The sequence below is a fragment of the Panthera tigris genome, chromosome B1, assembly GCF_018350195.1.
Source record: "Panthera tigris isolate Pti1 chromosome B1, P.tigris_Pti1_mat1.1, whole genome shotgun sequence".
In the NCBI taxonomy this organism is placed as follows: Eukaryota; Metazoa; Chordata; class Mammalia; order Carnivora; family Felidae; genus Panthera; species Panthera tigris.
Window position 1 is genome coordinate 74621288 of NC_056663.1, and position 17408 is coordinate 74638695.

At 34.2% G+C, this 17408-nt stretch overlaps 1 protein-coding gene across 5 annotated transcripts in view; it reads left to right on the forward strand.

Annotated features, from left to right (window-relative positions):
- Nucleotides 1-17408, forward strand: part of FBXW7 (F-box and WD repeat domain containing 7) — a 225305-nt gene that overhangs the window by 39833 nt on the left and 168064 nt on the right. The window contains exon 1 of one of the 5 annotated variants that reach the window (XM_042983766.1): nt 15272-15604. The exons of the other annotated variants lie outside the window; for them this stretch is intronic. The gene's annotated coding sequence lies outside the window, so the exon portion shown is untranslated. Of the gene's footprint in view, nt 1-15271; nt 15605-17408 lie in introns of those variants that run through there. 5 annotated transcript variants of the gene reach the window in all.

Genomic DNA, 17408 nt, shown 5'->3' on the forward strand with positions numbered 1-17408 from the left:
TGTCACTTTCTCTTCTAGCTTCCTTTTAGCTGTTATCTCCTGCCGTCTTCGTACATTATTATTCTTGCAAGGTGATGGCACATTGCTCATAATCTTGTAAATTTTAGGTCCTACAATGATCTTGGATGATTTCAGCATCCATATGGATGATGCACCAACATCCTGAGTCTCATTTCCCTGACCTCTTCAAATCCAGTGACTTTGTTCTCCAGTCTGTTGTATTACTCCCGTGGGAATTATTAATAACTGTTCTGCCTAATAAATTATTAAAAAGTACCTTATATCCTTGAGGGTTGTTTGATTAGTTATATAACTGTTGGTTAGCCATTGCCACTATTCTACCAACTCATTTCTACTTCTAGTCTTTTGGCTTCTCATTCTTCCAATTATCAGCCTTCTCTATTTTTCTATCTCTTCTCTATCTCTTGTTAACTGAGAGTCTGTTGTCTACTGCTTGTTCATATCCTAGATCCCTCTTACTGGATATATTGGTCCCAACTGTCTGACAAAATCCCAGTTCTGAATTAACCCCATGATCTGCTTCCTCCATTTCTGTACCACCTAAATGCTGCAGTAGAAAATTACTTGAAAGAACATACTTTTTTTCATTATAAATTCATGATCATCAAGTGGACCCTATTACTACTTGAAAATCTATCGCCTTCCTCTTGTCAGCTGGTTTCCTCATCTCCACCATAACTGCTTTAGTTACCCACTCTTCTCAGACCTCCAACAGACCTCTTTCTAGAGAAGGCGTTTCCTATTACTTTCCAGTGAAATAGGAGTACTAGGTGGTTGCCATTAGTTGCCCACTGTTTTACTATTTTTTTCTTCCTCCTTAATGTTAAAATAGAGGCAGTACTGTTTTTTACCTAGGACTCTCTTGCCTTCTGTCCCTTTGGGGTACCTTACACTGTTGATTATTTCTTCTTTTGTATATTCAGTTTTCTTTCTTTACACTGAGTTCTTCTCCTCACTATTTAAAAAAACAAAATGGAACAATAAGGCTTTATGAGCACTACATTAGTAATCTTTTGTTCTCTTTCCTAGCCAAATGCTTGAAATCATTATTTATGTTTGTTTCCATTTCTCACCTTTGTCTCATCTCAATTTATTCACTCCACCAAACAGTATTTGCTAATGATAGCAGTGACCTCTGTTTTAATAAATTAAGTGGATGTTTTTAGACTTGTTCTTATTTGACCTCTGTATTAGTTGGCTAAGGCTGTCATAATGAAATACCACAGACTGGATGGCTTAAGCAACAAAAACGCATTTTCTCACAATTCTACTGGCTAGAAGTTTAAGGTCAAGGCGTCTGCAGGTTTGGTTTCTTCTGAGGCCTCTCTGCCTTGGTTTGCAAATGACCATGTTCTTGCTGTGTTAATGGTCTTTCCTCTGTGAATGCACAGCCCTGGTGTCTGTGTTCACATTTCCTTATAAGGGCACCAGTCAGATTGGATTAAGGCCTAGGTGATAACATAATCACCTCTTTAAAGGCCCTATTCCCAAATACAGTCATGTTCTGAGGTGTGCTGGAGGGTAGAGCATCAACATAGGAATTTGGGGGGAACACAGTTCAACATAACAACCTCCTAGAAGCTTTTAGCATTGTTGAAAACTTCTCCAAACCCTTTGGTATATTATTCTTCAGACCTCTTTTTGGTCATTTATTTTTAATTAATTTTTTAATTTACATCCAAGTTAGCATATAGTACAACAATGATTTCAAGAGTAGATCCCTTAATGCCCCTTACCCATTTAACCCATCTCCCTCCCACAGTCCCTCTAGCAACCCTCTGTTTGTTCTCTATATTTAAGAATCTCTTATGTTTTGTCCCTCTCCCTGTTTTTATATTATTTTGCTTCCCTTCTCTTATGTTCATCTGTTTTGTATCTTAAATTCCTCATAAAAGTGAAGTCATACGATATTTGTCTTTCTCTGACTAATTTTGTTTAGCATAATACCCTCTAGTTTCATCCACGTAGTTGCAAATGGCAAGATTTCATTCTTTGGATTGCTGAATAATACTCCATTGTATATATATATATATACCACATCTTCTTTATCCATTCATCCATCGATGGACATTTGGGCTCTTTCCATACTTTGGCTATTGTTGATAGAGCTGCTATAAACATTGGGGTGCATGTGCCTCTTCGAAACAGCACACCTTATCCCTTGGATAGATATCTCGTAGTGCAATTGCTGGGTCATAGGATAATTCTATTTTTAGTTTTTTTGAGGAACTTCCATACTGGTTTCCAGAGTGGCTGCACCAGTTTGCATTCCCACCAGCAGTGCAAAAGAGATCCTCTCTCTCCACATCCTCGCCAACATCTGTTGTTGCCTGAGTTGTTAGTTAGCCATTTTGACAGGTATGAGGTGGTATCTCATTGTGGTTTTGATTTGTATTTCCCTGATGATGAGTGATGTTGAACATTTTTTCATGTGTCAGTTGGCCATCTGGATGTCTTCTTTGGAGTAGTGTCTATTCATGTCTTTTGCCCATTTCTCCCCTGGATTATTTGTTTTTTGGGTGTTGAGTTTGATAACGTTCTTTATAGATTATCGATACTAACCCTTTATCTGGTATGTCATTTGCAAATATCTTCTCCCATTTTGTCAGTTGCCTTTTAGTTTTGCTATTGTTTCCTGTGCTGTGCAGAAGCTTTTTATTTTGATGAGGTCCCAATAGTTCATTTTTGCTTTTGTTTCCCTTGCTTCTGGAGATGTATTGAGTAAGAAGTTGCTGTGGCCAAAGTCAGAGAGTTTTTGCCTGCTTTCTCCTTGAGGATTTTGATGGCTTCCTGTCTTACATTGAGGTCTTTCATCCATTTTGAGTTTATTTTTGGTTATAGTGTAAGAAAGTGGTCCAGGTTCATTTTTCTGCATGTTGCTGTCCAGTTTTCCCAACACCATTTGCTGAAGAGACTCTCTTTATTCCTTGGATATTCTTTCCTGCTTTGTCAAAGATTAGTTTGCCTTACGTGTGTGGGTCCATTTCTGGGTTCTCTATTCTGTTCTGTTGATCTGAGTGCCTGTTTTTGTGCCATCTTTTTGGTCATTTAAATTGTAATTTCTTGAGTCTTGGTCCTAGGATGCTTTCTCTTGCCTCTTTGTTTTTTCTCACCAGGCAGTCTCACCACTTTGGTTTCCACTAATGGAGGGAATTACTTCTCTCCATAAGCCCTTACTTATCTAGCTAAGTTCCAGTCCTATTTAATAACTCTGCTTAGCTATCTCAGAGGCACCTAAACAAAATGAGACTAAATCTGAATTTAGGATAATCTCCATCCATGTGATTTAACCCTAGTCTACCTACATAGCCTTATCTCATGCACTTTCATTTTTATTCCTTGGCTTCTTGGTACAAATATGCTTTATCATTTCCTTCAGAGTCTTTGTTCTTGTTACTTTCAGTATGTCAGTACTCCTCACCTTAAAAAAACACTCCAATTTTGGGGCATGTGGGTGGCTCAGTTGGTTGAGTGTCTGACTTTGGCTCAGGTCATAATCTCATGGTTCATAGGTTCATGCCCTGCATTGGGCTCTGTGCTGACAGCTCAGAGACTGGAGCCTACATCAGATTCTGTCTCTCCCTCTCTTTCTGTCCGTTCCCCACTCATGTTCTGTCTCTCTCTCAAAAATAAACATTAAAAAAAATAAATAAAAATCCCCAATTTTTAATATATATCAAAGTTCTAAGCGTTAGTTATTAGGAAAATGCAAATTGAAACTAGGAGATAACTACTAAAATTAACTATAAGGGCTAAAATTAAAAAAAGAAAAAAGACTGTAATATCAACATTTCCAGTAAGACAGCCAGAACTCCCATAAATTGCTGGTGTGAGTATATACTTGTAGAACTACTTTGGAACACCATTTGGCATTTTTATATAAATTTAAGTATATACCTATCTTTGGATTCAGTAGTTCTCTTGGATATTTTCCCAAGAGAAATGAAAACCTATGGTTACAAAAAGCCTTATTCAAGAATTTTTTTGGTAGATTTATTTATAACGGCTAATCACTGGGAACAACCCAAATGTCAATTGATAGGATGGATAACGGATTGAAAAGTTTTGGTATATTAATTACTACAGAATACTACTCGGTAATAAAGAGGAAAGAACATATGCAAAATGACATGGAGGAATCTAAAAAAAACTCTCAGGTGCTGGACACAATACAGTACAATTCCATTTATATTAAGTTCTCAGATTAGGCAAAGCTGATCTGTGGTGAAAACAATTTAAAATATTGAACAGTGGTTTGATCATTTGGTTGTGGGGAGAGTAGTGGTGCTCAACAGGGAAGGGGCATAAAGGTTTCCTGAAAGGATGAAAATGTTCGGCATCTAATAGAGGTGTAGGTTATACACATTTATCTATTTGTCAGAGTTGTATAGGTAAGCATATATTTCAGCCTATGTAAATTTTACCTAAAAAAAAAAAAATTAAGCTAGGTGTCAGAGAGTGGAGGGTATAGATAGAACAAGAATGGCAGGGTGTCGATGGTTATAGAATTTGGGTTATGGATACATAGGAATTTATTATACTATTTTGTATATGTCTCAAATTTTCCACATGAACAGATTGTTTTGTTTTGGAAATCTAAAAGTTATAAAGACACGTCAACAACACCTATTCTTACAACTGGCTTAATAAATAAAATCTTAACCAATATAATTCTTTTCCCATGTGTACCAAACCCTGATTCCATGTCCCTTCCCACCACCAACTATCATCCTAGATTTCTCTTCACTTTTAAAAGAGGTTAGAGTGGGAGAGAGCCAAAGCATAAGAGACTCTTAAAAACTGAAAACAAATTGAGGGTTGATGGGGGGTGGGAGGGAGGGGAGGATAGGTGATGGGTATTGAAGAGGGCATCTTTTGGGATGAGCACTGGGTGTTGTATGGAAACCAATTTGACAATAAATTTCATATATTAAAAAAAATAGAAAAAAAAATAAACATTCCAAATATCAATTCTAAAGTTCAGTTTCTTGGGGGGAAGTCTCTCCTGACTCGAAACACTCAATAGCTTAAGTGTCCCTGTTATGTGATTTCATGGCTTTTATCCTAATTATGATTTATTTGTTTGATTACTTCATATCAATCTCTCCATTAGACTTAAGTTTTCAGAGGGCAGGGTATATTTATTCTTATTGTCTTAGTGCCTGGCATAATAAATTTATTGAATGATTGTATTGGTGTCGTTTTTTTCTCTTTAATTAAAGATTTCATAAAAATTGAAGAGCTATTATTCCATACTTTGATTGTTGGATCAGTATGTTAAAAAAAATTTATGAATGTGAGCAGATTCTTGATAGGTGATAATTCTTTCTCATTTTATTGGCAACTGATTAAAAAAAAGAGCAATAATAATGTGTACTGAGATCTGGAACCATGTCCAAAAGTCCTGCCACTTGATTCCCAAATACTCTTGAGCTTTATTATGTTGTCTGTTTCTTACTTGGAAGCATGTGAGTAAAAGACCCCTTTCCTATTTACAAATATTATTCTACATCCCTCTTCTTTTCTCTAGTGTGCTTTCTCCCTTGCCTATTAGTTTATGTTTATAAGGGATGATGGTCTTGTTTTTTTCTTAAATTTTATACTGTAGGTATATATTTAAATTTTGATTTGCTTCATTGCCTTATGAAGGTATGAACTAGTGAAAAATAAAGATTGATAAAAATGTTTTGCGAATAGTTACACCATTAAACATGTTATTTTTGGTGCAAATACATGTTAAAAGTACTGAAGGGGAGGGATTGTGTTTTGATTTTTTATTTTGTATTTCAAAATACTTCAGTAGTTTAACAGAGTAGCTAAATTTCTGCTATGATTGCTATGATTGTTGTTTACCTCGTGCTGCTTTTTGGGATATAGCATATTACACAGTTAGGAGTGTGGGCTCTGAAGAGTCAGATTACCAGAATTTGAGTCCTTGTTTCACAGTTTCCTGGCTTCATGATTTTGACCAAGTGACTTAACTGTTCCGTGCCTCAGTTTCCTCGTCATTAAAACAGAGATAATAATAGTACTTGGCAGCATTGTGGAGATTTTATGAGGTAGTGTGTGCAATGCCTGACACTTAGTAAACGTTAGATATTTATATTACTTTTTGGGTTCTAGGGAACCTAATAAAAATAATACCTTTTTCTCTGAGTTTTTTTTTTAATCATCATAAAATGCACATAATACATAATTTGTCATTTTCACCATTTTGAAGTGTACAATTCAGTGGAATTAAGTACATTCATAGTGTCCATTAAACAATAACTCTCCTTCTCTGCCTCTCCACAGTCCCTGATAACCTAACCTCTGTTTTACTGTTTCCATGAATGTGACTATTCAGGGTACCACATATAAGAGGAAATCATATAGTATTTGTCCTTTTGTGACTGGCTTATTTCAGATGGCATAATGGTTTCAAGGTTCATTCGTATTGTAGCATGTGTTGTAGCTGTTGATTCTTATCTTCATTTTTTGTGATTGGAAAAGATACTTTGTATGATATTGATCTCTTTGAATTTTCTGAGGGTTGTTTTGTGGCCTAATATCTGTTCTTTCTGGGAGAATGTTTCATCAACATTTGAGAAGAATGTGTATTCTGCTGCTTTTGGATGGAGTGTTTTATAGCTATTACATTACTTCAGGTTGATGTGAAAAGACATCAGTGTCTCAGAGGTTCTCTGAGACTGTTCATTTTCCTTTTTTTCTTTCTATTCTACAGACTGGTTAATCTCAGATGATGGCTCTTCAAATTTGCTCATTATGTCTTCTACCTACTCAATTCTGCTACGGAACCTCATTTTTCCTTTTCAGCTAATGTGTCTTTCAGTTTTAGAATTTCTGTTTTGTTCTTTAAAAAAAAATTCTTTATTGATCTTCTCTATTTGGTGATATACCAGTATCTTTGGCATGGTTCTTTTCATTTTTTGAACATATTGAAAATAGCAGATTTAAAGTCTGTCTGCTAGTAAGTCCATTGTCTGGGCTTCCTCAGAGATGGTTTTTACTGACTGCTTTTTTTTCCCCCGTGTATGAGCTATACTTTCATATTTCTTTGTAAATCTTGTAATTTTTTGTTAGAAACTAGACATTTTAAATTACACAATATGAACAATTTAAATTACATAGCACAGATTCTTTCCCTTCCCAAGATTTGTTTTTGTTGTTATTAGGTAATTTTTCTCAACTAATTTGTAAAATCTGAGTTCTTTGTCACGTGAGGTCATGAAGTCTCCACTCAGCTTAGTTGTCAGCTAATGACCGAACAGGGATTTCCTTGAATTCATGGACGCTATAAGTCTACTTGAGAGATTGATATGAAATAATCAAATCACAATTATGATAAAAGACATGAAAGCACATAACAGGGGCACTTAATCTCGTGAGTGTTTCGAGTCAGGAGAGAGAGACTTTCCCCCAAGGAAGTGACCTTAAGATTGATATTTGGAGAATGTTTAAAAGTGAAGAGGGATTCAGCATAGTGGTTGGTGGGGGAAGGAAGGGTATGTGAAATTAGGGTATGGTTCATAAGGGAAAAGAATTAGATTGTTATGGTTTTATTTATTAATCCAGGGGTGAGAACATCAGTGCTACTCATTTGTCTTCACACCTTTGATTAAAAAAACACCTTTTCATGTTGAAAATTTTAAACATATCCAAAATAAACAGAACCATATAATAATTTTTTTCCTCTTCATGTTTTTCAGTGCAGACTGGTGCTTTTCATTAGTGGGAAATGTGTAAAGAGCCAGTCTGGATTAAAAAAATTCATTCATTCATTCATTCATTCATTCATTTTTAAGAAATCTCTCTGCCCAAAGTAGGGCTTGAACTCTTGACCCTGAGATTGAGATTTGTATGCTCTGCCAACTGAGCCAGCCAGGCACCCCTGAATTTCTTTATCTTAGAACATCAGCCTCTGGAGAGCTTCTGATTAATTTTTGACTCCCAAGTCAAAGCATTAATAGACTTTCTAGTATGGCTGGGTCCAATTGGGTTAATTCACTGTGGCCCAAGGTCATGTAAAGACATTGAGTTCCCAAGGTAGCTACTGTGAGAGGAGGGTAGTAGACATAAGAGATAGTGCTTGGAAGAAAGCAAGGGTGCAAGGCAGATAGTCTGTGTTTACAGTAAGTATTATAGTGAAGTAAGTTTCATGATTTATTCTGCAAATTTTAAATGCAGTCTCTTGACCTTATTTGAAACTCTTAAAATTGATCAACAATATGACTTTACAGTCCATGAAAACTGATGTTTTTCTAATACTTTGAAGGGGTTTAAAATACCTGTTACTGGAACCAGTATTTTATTGATTGATTGATACATCTCTTAGATTAGCAATTAGGCAGAGAATGCTGAAGTTAATTAGGAGCACATAATAGGTGTATAATTGTACCAAGCATGAATCACATTTGAAAATCTAGTATTCATGTATTCCTGAGGCACCTAATGCCCAAAAGCTTCTATATCATATACTTTTTATTTAAGTGTATTTACTTGTTTTGAGAGAGAGAGCGAGCGCGTGAGTGGGTGAGGGGTGGGGGGGGGGCGGGGAAGGAATCCAAAGTGGGCTCACACTAACAGTGTGGAGCCTGACATGGGGCTTGAACTCATGAACTGTGAGATCATGACCTGAGCCAAAATCAAGAGTTGGATGCTTTAAGGGGCACCTGGGTGGCTCAGTCGGTTGAGTGTCCTACATGGTCGTGATCTCACAGGTTTGTGAGTTTGAGCCCTGCATCGGGCTCTGTGCTGACAGCTCAGAGCCTGGAGCCTGCTTTGGATTCTGTGTCTCTCTCTCTGCCCTTCCCTTGCTTGTGCACGTGCTCTCTCTCCCTCTCTCTCAAAAATAAACACTAAAAAAATAAAAAAGAGTTGGATGCTTAACTGACTGAGCCACCCAGGCTCTCCAGCTTAAGTTTTCAATAACTTCATAATATATTAAGCTTTTGGGCATTCAGGGTACCTAAGGAGTGACCTTTCTTTAAAAAAAAAAAAAATCTGAATATCATCTCCCCCTTCTTATAACTCTTTAATGTCTGTCCACTGGATGGAAAAAAAGTCCAAATTCAAAAGCGCTTCAAGAACTAATGTTTCTTACTAATTTCTTAGATGCATGATACATTCTAGCCTTATAAATTCAGAATTTTTGCCTGTATTGTGGTGTTTTATGTTCCTGTTTTTATATATAAGGTATTCACTAAACCTAAATATATTTTCCTTTATTTTGCCTCAAAGCCTCCTCAATGAAGACTTTTTATCTTGTCTAAGCTCAATTATATCCTTCATGCTGTTACATTTAGTAGTTAATATTATTATAAGCTACCGTATAGTTATTTTTCTAGATGGTTGTTTTATTCCTTAAATTGAGTTGCTTGAGGGCAGAAATTGTATATTAATCTTTGCATGTGTTGCTTACTGTAGTTGATCGATTAATGCTTATTGGGTAAATGAACCTTTTTATTTTTCATTTTGAGAATATTACAGAGATTGTTCCTTAAAGTGTTTATTAGACAATGGCACAGATTTCTACACAGATTGGCTCTATGGGAAAATAGAGAATAATTAAATAAAAGTAGTTTCATCTAGGAACAGTTTTCTGAAGCTAGAACTAATATGTTATGAAATTAGCTAGAGTGGGGAGTCAAATTTCTAGATGGTTATGTTTTAGTTGTTAAAGTAAATGGCATATAAGAGAACTTCTAAGTTCATATGGCAAAAACAGGGAAAAATTGCAAAGTTAGAGTCTCTGAGGTTTCTGATGTTTCATAGACTAACAAAAGGTTGCTTTATTAGCAGCATTAATGAACAAATCGCTTTATTGGCTTAGGCATACTGGTAGCTTTGTCGGTCCAAAGAGCTAAGAGTTCTCATTTCAATTCATGATTATGTTAGAGTAGTGAAGTGAAAGCCATTGACCTTCTCTTAAGCAGAAAATAGAAAGTTTTTACAAATAGATTGAAGCATTATAAGAAATGTGATGAAAAACTAACTTATCAAACCACTTAAAATTTTTGAGTTTGAAAAATGTTTTTGTGCATCAATTTTACAATAGTAGATTTAAAAGAATAGACTTAACTGGTTGCTATTTAAAAATAATTTTAGTAGGATGGTTTTATGGAGGTAGTTCAGAATGATTGAAAAAATGAATTATTAGAATGGACAAACTTTTCAGTTCTTCAAATGGTGATATATATTAAGATTAATATGAGATACAGAAGGTATTAAACTTTAGAGAAGGTATAATGCCACTCAGATGGCATAGCTTCCAAGTTATCTTTTATTTAAGTAAATGAAATGCATTTTGCTTATTAGGATCATTTTTGGGAGTGCTGATTGGCTTCTATTAATTTACATTAGAGATTAAAGTAGAATCATGGGGGGGGCCTGCTTCTAAATCAAAGGTCTTCAAAACCATAGTTTTAAAGGCCATGAATTACAGAAGTAAGTATTGTATAGCTGTATAGAACCAAGATTTGTATAGCAGCAATTCATTTATAATTTTAAATTTCTAAATTATAAGATATTTAAAGATATAAAAAATACAAGAAGGAATTTAAAGTGCTTATGTATCTAAGTGGCCAAAATTGACAAATATTAACATTTTGCTAGAATTGTTTCAGAACTTTTTATTTACTTACAAAAAAAATTTTTTTTTAAATGTTTATTTTTGAGAGAGAGATACAGAGTGTGAGCAGGGGAGGGGCAGAGAGAGAGAGAGAGAGAGAGAGAGAGAGAGAGAGAGAGAGATAATCTGAAGCAGGCTCCAGGCTCTGAGCTGACAGCACAGAGCCCGACATGGGGCTCGAACCCACAAACTTTGAGATCATGACCTGAGCTGAAGTCAGATGCTTAACTGACTGAGCTACCCAGGTCTCCCTCAATACTTTTTAAATAAAAAGTTAGTTGAGGATGGCTAATCTCATTCTTCTGTCTTTCTTGTAAGAGGTAATTAGTAGTCTGAAGTTATCCATTGTTTTTTATACTTTTATGCACGTTTGCATAAAAAATAGGATTGATTTAGGTTTAAAATGTAAATATTGTTTAACACCTTTTAACTTCCTTTTTTTCACATAATGTTCATATCAGGATTATCCATGTTGAGATATATATATATATATATATATATATATGTAAAGTTTGCTTATGTTAACTTCTATATTATTAGTTTGTTCCATTATTTGTGATGTTAAACTGGATCAGTTGGTTTAGCAAATGCTGCCAGATTTCTCCATTGTAAAGATATCTTTTTCTCTTTGGTAATTAATCCATGCATGGAGGCTGAGGAAACATCAAGGACCTTTCGCCCAATGATTTTAACATTCATTGTTGATATTTGCTTGAATCATTGATTACATTGATATTTGCAAAATGATGATTTTTTTTAGTTCTGTTTTTTTCCACATTTATTAGCTGGTATTCTTCTGTGAGGAAGAATTTCTACTCTCCTTTTTTTCATTATCACTGTGGGCTCATGGATTCTTTTATTCAGTGAATTAAAATCCATTATTGTTATATTTCTTTTGAAGGTTCAAATTGTTAAAATTTAGCCAGTGGGAACTCATTCAGTCTGGTTTTGGTGTCTCTGTGATAGGTCCCATCATTTTTAGAGCACTTAATTTTTCTGGCACAACAGAATGTTCTGTTCTTACTTTTATGCTTTTCCCACTATGGACCTGGAAATGGCTATTTCTCCAAGGACCCTTATTCCTCTTGGTGTAGTTCCATCACTACATCATGGGCACTGGATATGTTCTGTATTACTGTGTATCACTGTTCTTTAGGGACTCTTTTCACTGGACAGAGCAAGTGGTCTAAAAAAACCAGTAATATTTGTAATTCCAATCTACTACTGCACGGTTCTTCTCCCTTCCTGTTACATATTTGGATGTCTCTTAACAATAACATCAATATACATTTATTTATTGGTTCTGTCCTTCAACGTATACACAACATAATATTGAAATTGCCATACCAATACTGCTGCCAACTATAAACCCAATATGTAAGGTTTAAGATTTCTATGCAGTTTTTTGTTCATACAGTAGATCCCAGTGAAGGTATGTAGTCAGAGTACTATGCTCATAAGTTATTTTAATTAATTATGTTTTTATGTCACCTTGATAAACACTTGATAATCTGTTTTTGTTCATATTCAGTTTTAGGGCCCCATTATTGATTTAATTTTATTTACTGTTTTGAGAATAGTAAAACTACCATGTCTATGGGTCAAAACTACATAAAAAAGCATTCTTAAAGGTCTTCCTTCTCAATCACTATTTTCCATTTTTACTCACTTTGTAGGTAACCAATTTCATTAATTTCTGGTTTATCCTTGTGTTTCTTTTTATAAAAATAAGCCTATTTATGTGTGTGCATGCATTTATGTTTGTATGTTATTCATGTTCTTTTTTACACAGAAACACTAGATATGCATATTCCTTATGAGTGAATTTGAGCATTAGCTTATTGAATTCTAGGAAGACATTTGCTGGTATTTTTATTTGAGTAATGTTATTACTCATTCGCTTGGGGAAATCAACATCTTTATGATAATAAGGTACTTTTGCAAGAGAATAGGGGATGTCTTTCTATTTGTTTATTTACTTTTGTATGTTTCAGAAGTGTTTTAAAGTTTTCCTTATAGAAGTTTTACACATTTACATTTATTCCTAAGTATTTTTATCTTTTTTGTTGTTTTTTTATAAATACTGTTTTCTGTTCAATCAAATAAGCAATTTGAAATTTTTTCTTTTTACTAAGAGATTTAAGCTTGTTTACATATCTTGATATGATGGGTGTTTTCCTGATTGATGTGTTGTATTTACTGCTGTTTTTTATTCTTTCACATAGTGGTCTGTTTCTCTACTTTTTGAGAATTATTTTCTTACTTAAGGAAGGTTGATATTTTTGTTTTAATGGCTAAATTTTGGCAGTGGACTTAGACTGCTGAATATTGTTTTGTCTGCATTAAATGAATATCCTTTGACATTCACTTGTTACCTATTTAACACCAGAGAGCTGATTCTTCTCTGTGTTTTTATTTCCCTTTATTTTACATATTAAAAATTCCATTATAATATGTGAAAGAATATAATATTTAAGTACCATTCTTCTGTCCTTGTCCATACCTTTGTTTTAGTAATATATCTAAAATTAAATATATTCACTGTTGTCTCTGTTTAGTAAAGCTTTTGTCAAAGTTTCCTCTGTCTTTATTTGATGGTATGAAATTCATTCTTTTGTAGATTGCTCATAATGGGCTATGCTTAATGTATTTCCGGAGTTCATGCAAGTTTAAATCTGTGTTTCTTTAATAGCCTTGATAGTTAAAAGGACACCTGATTGGATATGAAATCCTTGGTTTACACTTTGATTCCTTGGATTTCTTGAAAAAGGTGCTACAATGTTGACTCACTTTGAATGTTGCTATTGAGAAATCTGATGCCAACCTTACTTCTGTCTTTTGTAAGAAGCTTAGTACAGTATTTTTGTTGGAAGCCCCCAAAGGTTTTTTTTTTTTTTTTTTTTTACTATTAAAATTTTATTAGGCTATGTTTTAGAGTTTATTATTCTGAGATTGTTTTTCCAAGTATGTAGATTTTTGTCAGAATTCACATATATCATATTTCTTCCTGCCTGCTACAACATACATGTATGCAATTGTTTTTGTTTTTGGAAATACGTTTTAAATTATAATTTTAAATATTCTTTTATTTTGCTTTTATTCTTCGTAGTTATCAGTTATGCATGTTATAGCTTCTTCACAGATCTGTGGTTTTTTATTTGATCTTTTTCCTTTATTTTTATTCTCTTGTCTGTCTTCTTGCTCCTTATTTTCCCTTATGTTTTTATTTGAATTCAGTCTTACTTTTTATAATTTAAAAAATGATTTGACTTTTCCTTCTTCTTCTTTTTTTTTTTTTTTTTTTTTTTGTTTATTCTCCCAAGTAGGGTCAATTATTATTTCATATCTTGCTGTGTTTTGTCAATATCTATTCTGAGTTTTTGATTTTTGCTTACACACAAACACACACACACACACACACACACACAGACACACTGTATTTACTTCAATTTGGAGTATTAGTTGACAGTTTTGTGAATTTTTTGTGGTGAGAATTTTCATTAGCTGAAGTGTTTGGATTGGAATTTCCATGTTTTTTTTTTCCCTTAAAAAATTCTTTTTTTTTTAATGTTTATTTTTAAGAGAGAGAGAAATTGAGTGTGAGCAGGGCAGGGGCAGAGAGGGAGACACAGAATCTGAAGCAGGCTCCGATCTCTGAGCTGACAGCACAGATCCTGACGTGGGTCTGGAACCCACGAGCTGTTAGATCATGACCTGAGCCAAAGTCAGACGCCCAGCTGACTGAGCTACAGCTGCCCCTTTCCATGTTCTTATAGTAGCTTTTTAATTAGTGTTGTCTACTACTTCTATTCATTTCCTGGCTTAGCGTTACCAGTTGTATGTAGACAGGGGTGAGAGATTTGCCTGGCTTATAGTATTTCTTGTTCAAGAGCTCTCCCTTTTGTTGGTATAGTGAAGTGCAATTTCTTTAATGTATAGGTTATTTATTTATTTTTTTGTTTGTTTTTTTGGTCTGGGAGGGTGAGGGGAAAGGGGTTTGCATATTGTACACTTTTGAGATTCTTTTTTGTTTTTGTAAAACACTTGATTTCCACCTTTTGCTTTCTTCTTTCCTTTTACCACCAAGCCTCTAAGGGTGTCCCATCTTCCTGAGACTGCCATCTCTGATCCTTCATACTTTGAACCCTCCCTATCTATTCATTGGTAGCCAGGAATCTGATCTACTCTGGGACACCATTTCTTAGTACTTTCCTATTTACTGTAAGACTTTCGCTTTCTGGAAGTTATGTGTTCCACCTACTCTAGGCTCCAGTTTCCTTCTGCTTGCCATGCAGTCTGTGCTTGATCTTCAGAATTTGCTCTGCTAAAATTTTACCCCTTCCTCAACTTATATCTAACATGGACTCTGTATTAGTCTGCTGGTTAAGCCAATGGTGTGGTTTATGGGTAGTTTTATTTGCTCTCTGGGTTGATGCTTTTTTTTATTTTCAGTTTTGAAGGGTGTATGGAAAGATTGGATTTACATGGGGCTGTTGTCCTATGAGAACCTGGAATATAGTCGTTTGACTTTTAACTTTGTTGTACCCCTTCTAATACAGAAGTGTCAAGTTTTGATGATGAATATATCAACTTTTTCTTTTATGGCTTTTGTGCCTTATTTAAAATAGCATTTTCAATCTTCATGTCTTGTGAGATTATCCTATATTGTCTTTTGAAAGTTTTAGTTTCGATTTTTTCAGGTGTTGGTAAAACATAATACCTAGAAAGTTTGATCTACACTGGGATGTTGTCGAGATATATTTTTACCTTACTTTTTTAGTGGATGTTTAATTGTCCCTGAATCATTCATTTAAATAGTCCTTTTTCTCACTTCTTGTAATACTACCTTTGTCATGTATGAAATTTCTGTATACACACAGATTTGAATTTGGACTCTGTGTTCTTGTTCATTGGCCTCTTCGACCCAATACCACAGATCTCACCGTTATGAATGTATGGTAAATCTTCGTTTCTGGTTGATAAGCCTCCTTTCTTTTTACCCTAAAATTTTTGTCTAATCTTGGTCCCATATTAACTTTGAGAAAATCATTTGGCTTTGTTTTTAGGTATGAACTAAACTAATAGCAACAATTATTTGTTTTTACTGAAACAAGGGATCAACTTGATATTTTAGCACCTTCTGTGTGTATATATTATCTTATTTAATTTTTAAGCACCTTCTGTGTGTATGTATTATCTTATTTAATTGTAAGCAATTGTAACATGTAGGTATTGCTATGCTTGTTTTACTTTGAAGAAACCAAAACTTAGAAAAGTTAAATAATTTTATTCAGTAAATATTGAGTACTATATGTACTACCATGCCCTAGAGCTAGAGTAATAAATAAAACTGGTGCTAATATAAAGATTTTTAAAAAGACATGTAATGATCCTTAATAGTTATAAAATGTAGAATTGCTTGGTTATTTTGTTTGTTACACATATTGAAAAAAATTTTTTTAATGTTTATTTTGAGAGAGTGAGAGAGAGAGAGAGAGAGAGAGAGCACCAGAGCAGGAGAGGGGCAGAGAGAAAGGGAGACACAGAATCTGAAGCAGGCTCCAGGTTCTGAGCTGTCAGCACAGAGCCCGACATGGGACTCGAACCCATGAAACATGAGATCATGACCTGAGCTGAAGTTGGATGCTTAACTGACTGAGCCACCCAGGTGGCCCATGTTACATACATTTTAAATGGTAAAGAACCACATTAACGAGAATTTGCAAAATAGACAAAAGGATAGAAGTCACCAGAATAATTGAAAATATTTAAATTCATATCTACTTTTTTCATAGTTTCTTGGCATATAATTTTTATTACAAGTTTATTTAATATTTCAATCAGATGTATAAGTGACACATGATAGTTCCTTTTTATATACATAACAAAATCATATGTAGTTGAGTGTGCCATATTGTAAAGTGGATCTTTTTAAGATATCACATGACTATCACATGACTTAGTAAATAGTTTATTAAAAGTGAACCTATTTGGATGGGTCTTAGTGATACTGCCTTATGGAAGGCATCTATATTAAGATAACATTTATTTATGTAGCCGTGTTTATTAGAAAAATGATCTTCGAATCTAATTTTGCTCTGAAATCATATGTCATGGACTACTGTGGGTCTATGGAGTTTCCACTGATAACATAATATGTCTTAGTCTAGATCTCGTCTACCTTAAGGAAAAGACTTGAAGAGATGATAAGCTTCGAGTGCCTATACAAATTTCTCTTTTGTAAATAATTTGTTTATACTTGGAAGTTTGATTACATAATTTGGGTTATTTGCTGTGATATATGCTTATATGCAGTGCCTTTTAAAAAGAGGTAAGCAAGACATGAATGTTAATTGAATATTTTCCACGTGGAAGTAATTGAAGATAGAAGGTATAGGAGTGGAGACTCAGAACTCTTTCAGTATAGGGATGTCCAGCCAAGTTTTGTTTTTTCTGTATTTACAAGTATTTACATTTAGAAATTTCAAGTATTTACATTTAGAAAACTTCCAGTCACCTAATAGGGTTATTCAATTGGAAAGTTTGGAATATGCTATAAATTTTCTGAAAAACATACATTTATGCTAAGGTTATGTATATTAGTATATATTATTTCTTTTCTTAGTGCTAGATAGTTTGTTAGTATCAGGTTTGGCACCAGAGAAAATGTATGTTTCTGGATTTTACTCATTTGTAAAAATTATTCTTAAAGACAAAATAGAAGACAGGGGTCTTGACCTTCAAAACTCTTGTAAAA